We start from the raw sequence: 6,299 nt of genomic DNA on the forward strand, positions 1-6,299 counted from the left end.
AACAGCAAGTAGAGGGTTTGTGTGGACTTTACTAGCCTGAATAAGGCTTGCCCTAAAGACGGTTTCCCACTGCCCAAGATTGATCAATTAGTAGATACCACTTCAAGGCATGAGATGATGAGTTTCCTAGACGTATACAGAGGCTACCATTAGATAGCAATGTATGCCCCAGATGAAGAGAAAACAGAATTTATCACCCCTAAAGGTCTCTATTGTTACAGAGTGATGCCTTTCGGATTAAAGAATGCAGGAGCAACCTACTAGAGGCTGGTGACCAAGATGTTTAAGCATCTGATTGGGAAGACAGTTGTGGTCTACATTGATGACATGGTCGTGAAGACCAAGGAACTTGAGAAATATTTGGCCAACTTCCAGGTAGTTTTTGACATCTTAAGAACATATCGGCTGCGACTCAATGCTTTAAAATGTGTATTTGGAGTCGAGTCCGGTAAGTTTTTAGGATATTTGGTGACCAGGAGGGGCATAGAAGCAAGCCTAAAACAGATAAGGCCATCATTGACTTAAAAAGCCTGGCGTCATCCAAACAAGTCCAGATTCTGACCGGCAAGGTAGTAACCTTGAATAGATTTATCAACCAAAATTCTGACAAATGCAAGCCATTTTTTCAATTGTTAAAGAAGGCCACAGATTTTTTTGTAGATAGAAGAGTGCGAAGTCCCTTTAGCTGACTTGAAAAGATACCTGACAACAGCTCCAGTTTTGTCAACTCCAATACCTGGGAAAGAACTATTCATGTACTTGGCGGTATCAGACCACGCTCACAGTGCAGTGGTGATTCGAAAAGATGAGGGACAACAAAAGGTAGTATACTATGTGAGTAAGATCCTAGCAAGTGCAAAGACTAGGTACCAGCCCTTGGAAAAGTTAACATTAGCCTTGGTGATGGCTTCCAAAAAATTGAATCACTATTTTCAAGCCTACAAGATTGTGGTGCTGACTAAGCATCTCCTGACGTCCCTGTTACAGCATGGAGATCTGACAGGTAGAGTGGTCAGATGGGCAGTGGTGCTAGGCCAGTATAATTTGGAATTCAGGCCTAGAACAGCGATCAAGGGCCAGGTTCTAGCCGACTTTGTAGCTGAGTTCACCCCTGGTGCCATCCTACGTCGGGCTCCAGTGAACCGCGGCTTAGGTTGTCCAGGAGAACTAGAGGAAACCTAACTGGGGCTAAAGAACCCCACACCAGCAACACAAAAGAAAGAAGAGAAACCAAAACCCTACGACATGTACATCGGCGAATCATTCCGCCTGTTTATTGATGGAAGTTTAAACCGTTAAGGTGCAGTGGCAGGAGTGGTGTTGGTATCACCAGATGGGCGAATGATTGAGCAATCTATTCATTTGGGGTTCAAGGCCTCAAACAACGAGGCAGAGTATGAGGTGCTGATTGCAGGACTGAAACTAGCAGCAACCATGGAAGCCGAAGAGGTGGTAGTCTTCTGTGACTCCCAGCTTATTGTGAATCAAGCAACGGACGAGTATGCAGCCCGAAATGAAATGATGATAGCCTACGTCAAAGAGGTTGTCAGGCTACTAATATTGTTTGAGAATTGTCGACTATAGCAGGTTAGCCGAGATGATGATAGCCATGCCGATGCCTTGGCAAACCTGGTTAGTGCAATAAAATCAAGGGAACCATGGACAATCATGGTTGATTATTTGTCAGGCCCAAGTGTAGAATCTTTGATAACGGAGTACAAAACAATGTGCGTGGAGATGGGTCTTAGCTGGATAGATGTCATAGCCGTGTTCCTTAAAGTAGGCATACTGCCATAGAACAGAAATGAGGCACACAAAACCAAGTTGAAGTCGGCCAAGTTCTGCTTGTCAGCTGAAGGCCATCTGTACAGAAGATCCTTCACTAGAGTAGGAGGGAATGACACAACAAGTCAGCCGGTATCGCGAAGAGGTGAGTCCTCGGGAATGGATAGCTCCTTCAAGGTAGCCATCCACTCAAGGACGTACCCCTTGTTGTACGCTCGATTGACTTGCCTCTTGTAGACATCGTGGGCATTGGTCGCCCTTTCCGTGTAGGCCTTCTCATCGGCAGCTTTAATGTCGGCTTATTTTATGGCAAGCGCTGTCTAAAGCTCAGTGTGGGTTTGGGCCTCTGTCACAACCTAAACCTGCCCTTATAAGTTTAGCGAGGTAACCGACCAGTAATCCTTGGATTACCAAAGGCCTCTCAACAAAATAACACATAGTTAGGGGTTGTGGAAGCAAATACATAAATAATACTTAGTCCATTGAGCTGTGAAGACATACATGGGATAGATAATCTTAAACTTTTACAAAAGTGCGAGTGATGCCAAAAGATACAATATTTACACGTCATTTCATGTACATATTGACAAAAATCTTGTCCAAAGATAAAGAAACAAAGGATATTACATTCACAAAAACAACCACTAAACTGACTCAATCCGAAACCTCCTCGGGAGGCACAAAGGGTGGCTGACAAAACGGAATCTTAGGCCATCAACTCTGGGCCTAGTCTCGTGCCTCATCACCTACATACATAAATAATATAAATAGTGAGCTGAAGCCCAGTGAATAATAACAAGGTAAAAGGATTTCAATGAATGATATCCATCATAAAATGAGAAATCAAAGTTTATATCAGAACAGAGTATTACGCATATTCAGATTTCAAATCAGAAACTGATTCATATACTTGTTCATGTTCATATTCATTTTCAAAGTTCATACATTTTACATCATAGTACGTGGCACATCCATTAGCGTTAACAAATCCGATGACCTATAAAGGGACAACCATAAAGGCATTCTGATGACCCATAAAGGGACGGCCATAAAGGTATTCCGATGACTCATGTGCACAGAGAAGTTTCCAATGACCGATAAAGGGACAGCCGCAAAGGCATTCCGATGACCCATAAAGGAACGCATATCATATGATGCTAAGGATGCCACAAATACATTTCAAAAACTTGGACGATCATTCATTTACACAAAACATAGCATTTCAGAAAACTAATCATGCCGTATCATCAGAAAATAATTAAAATTAAATATAACTTTACAAAGTTATTACTCACAAACAACGAATGGCTCCACATAGACGAATAGAGTACCCAATTTAGATATCTTGCGGCACGTGACCTACACAGATACAAAAACGAATATATATATATATACACTAAATTACACACCCGGAAACATTTACCTCGTTCTTTTCTTATCTTGATGTGTCTCGACTTTTATCCTCATTATGGTGCTTTAATCTTGGCCTAGGTATGCCTAGGATGGAATGAGGATGCAAAAATGCACTTGAAAACACTTGACAAAACTTGCTGAAAACAGAGTCCTCGCTCGAGCGCAACTTTCTACGCTCGAGCGAATATGCAAAATGTGAGTGTCCGCTCGAGTGCAAGATCTTTCACTTGAGCAGTCTGTAAACTTTTGTAAAAGTGCTGGTTGTTTGTTTTTTTCGCTCGATGCTCGCTCAAGCGTGAGAAACATGCCCTCGCTCGAGCGCAATTTTTGTCGGTCGAGCGGACTGCAAAACCTTCTAGGAGCTTGCATTTCACGCTCGAGCGAACTTCTGGTCGCTCGAGAGAAAGTACACGCACTCAGAGTGGTCGCTCGAGCGTAGATTCCTTCACTCGAGTGTAGGAGTAGAATTCTGGAATTTTCAGAATTGCTTATGTCACGACCCGAACCCGCCTTTATGGGTTTAGCGTTGTAACCGTCCAGTAATCCTTGGATTATCAAAGGCCTCTGAACAGAATAACATGTAATAGGGGCTGCGGAAGCAAATATACAAAATTTACATAGTCCATAGAGCTGTGCAGACATACATGGGGACATAAATTTTCAAAACACTTATAGATATATATATATATATATACAGATGTGACGTCAAAAATACATTAGTCTTACGTGACCCAATTACACAAATAGAGTCGAAGGGAACTTAGTCCAAGTGCAAATATACAAAACCAACTTAACTAAAGCCTTGACATGATCCTCTCAAAAGGAACCTCCTTGGAGGCACGGTAGTTGGCTGACAAAATAGAATCTTAGGCCATTAACTCTGGGCCTGATCACATGCCTGCTCACCTACATACATAATATAAATAGTAAGCTAGAGCCCAGTGAATAATAACAGAGTAAAGGGGTTTTAATGAAAGTTGTCCATAAAAGTTACAAAAAACAGAATTCAATAGTTATCAGAAATGGATTCATAATCATGTTCAGAAATCATAATACATAGCAGATACAGATTCAGAGTCGTATTTATAATTGGAACTTGCAGTTAATCATACATGGTACATTCATTAGCACTAGCAGAAAAAGTTGACCTGTAAAGGACGGCCATAAAGGCATACAGTTGACCCAAAAAGGGACGGTCATAAAGGCATACAGTTGACTCACGTGCACAGAGACGGTACAATTGGCTCATAAGACGTACAGTTGGCCCATAAATGGGACGTATATATAAGGATCCATAACAGTTGGCTTGTAAGACGTATAGTTGACCCATAATTGAGACATAACATAACAGATAACAGATGTCATCTGAAGCTAAGAATGCCACGAATACATTTAAGAAACATTGGACAACCATTCATTCATACAGAAAATAATATTTCAGAAACAGATCATCTTATATTATTCAGAAAATACTTATAATTGAACATAGTACTCACAGATAACCGATGGCTCCAAATAGACGAGTAGATACTTAACTTGAGGTGCGTGACTTACATAACATGAAAGATATATACATTGAAACACACGCTCAAATTATACATAACTTATTTGATTTGTTCTTAGTGTGTTTCTAACCTTTATCCTCATTATAGTGTTTTAATCTTGGCCTAGGAATGCCTAGGATGGAATGAGGATGTAAAAATGTACTTGAAAATATTTTTCAAAACTTGTTGAAAACAGGGTCCACGCTCGAGCGTGGCTTTCCTCGCTCGAGCGAACATGTAAAATGTGAGGCTTCATTCGAGCGCAACTCATTTCGCTCGAGCGGTCTGCAAACTTTGAAAAAGTACTGGTTGCTTGATTTCCACACTCGACAGATGCTCGATCCTTGCTCGAGCATAAGACTTAGGCCTTCGCTCGAGCGTGTCTTTTGTCACTTGAGCGATCTGCAAAAACACATGAACTTCTGGGAGCATGCATTTCACGCTCGAGTGGGCTTCTGGTCACTCGAGCAGAGGTACAAAAACAAAGGTGGTCGCTGGAGCATACAATACTTTGCTCGAGCGGAGGGTGCAAATTCTGGAATTTCCATATTTGCTTCCAAGGTCCAAAACTCAATCTTAAAGCATCAAAACTTGATTTTTCTGGGCTAAAACTTTAGGAAACACTTAAAAACTCATAAAACATCATGAATTAAGGATCATTTTAAGAAATCATGGCCCAATAGCTTGCCAATTGTGAAAAAAATCAACTTAAAATTTATGAATGTTCCATGAACATGACATGTATGAATTTCTTTGAACTTAAGCTTCTCAAAACATGATCAAATGCTGCAAAACAACATGAAACTTGATGATTTCCCAAAATTAAGGTGAATTCAAGACATGCATGAGGAAATTTTTGGAAATTAAACTCAAAATATGAGAAAATATGCATGCATGCATGGTATGGCTCAATACTTTTCATTTCTAACTCAATTCTTGCATTAATCAACATAATTCTCTTGTATTCATGCATTATAATCTAGATTTCAAGGCTTAAGGATAAAATTCTTACCTAGAGACTTGAGTTCACAAGTGTTGAACTTGTAACTCTCAAATTCTCTTCAATCTCTCAACAATTTCTTACAAGCTTCTCATTTCTTACTTGATCCCAAACCCTTTCTTAGTCCCTCAGTCCTCTCTCATGTTGTGTGTCTTAGGAGCATGAGTAATGATATAAAAATGACCTAATGGGATCAAGTATATGGCCCACTTAGGGACACATGTTCAATTGAGGTTAAAGGCAATCATCTCGCATTAAATTAGTCTAATTATTTGGTTTCGAATTGAATTTCAATTAAACCTACCATAAAATCTTAAAAATTTTAATTAACACATAAATCAAGTCAATTTCTGAATCGGATGCTGATAAAGCCTTTAATTTCCAGAACATATCAGAAACGTAAACAGATCATTCTACGTTAAACATATAAGGCAACACAAATAAGGCAACACACATGCAATTTAATTCAAGTTTTGATCTCAAGAACTTATTACGCATATTAAAGCATGGATTAACGTTAATCATAGGTCAGGGTTGTTACAGCTTCCAAGCTTCAA

The sequence above is a fragment of the Camellia sinensis genome, chromosome 1 (genome assembly GCF_055761805.1).
Source record: "Camellia sinensis isolate YWXY chromosome 1, ASM5576180v1, whole genome shotgun sequence".
NCBI lineage: Eukaryota > Viridiplantae > Streptophyta > Magnoliopsida > Ericales > Theaceae > Camellia > Camellia sinensis.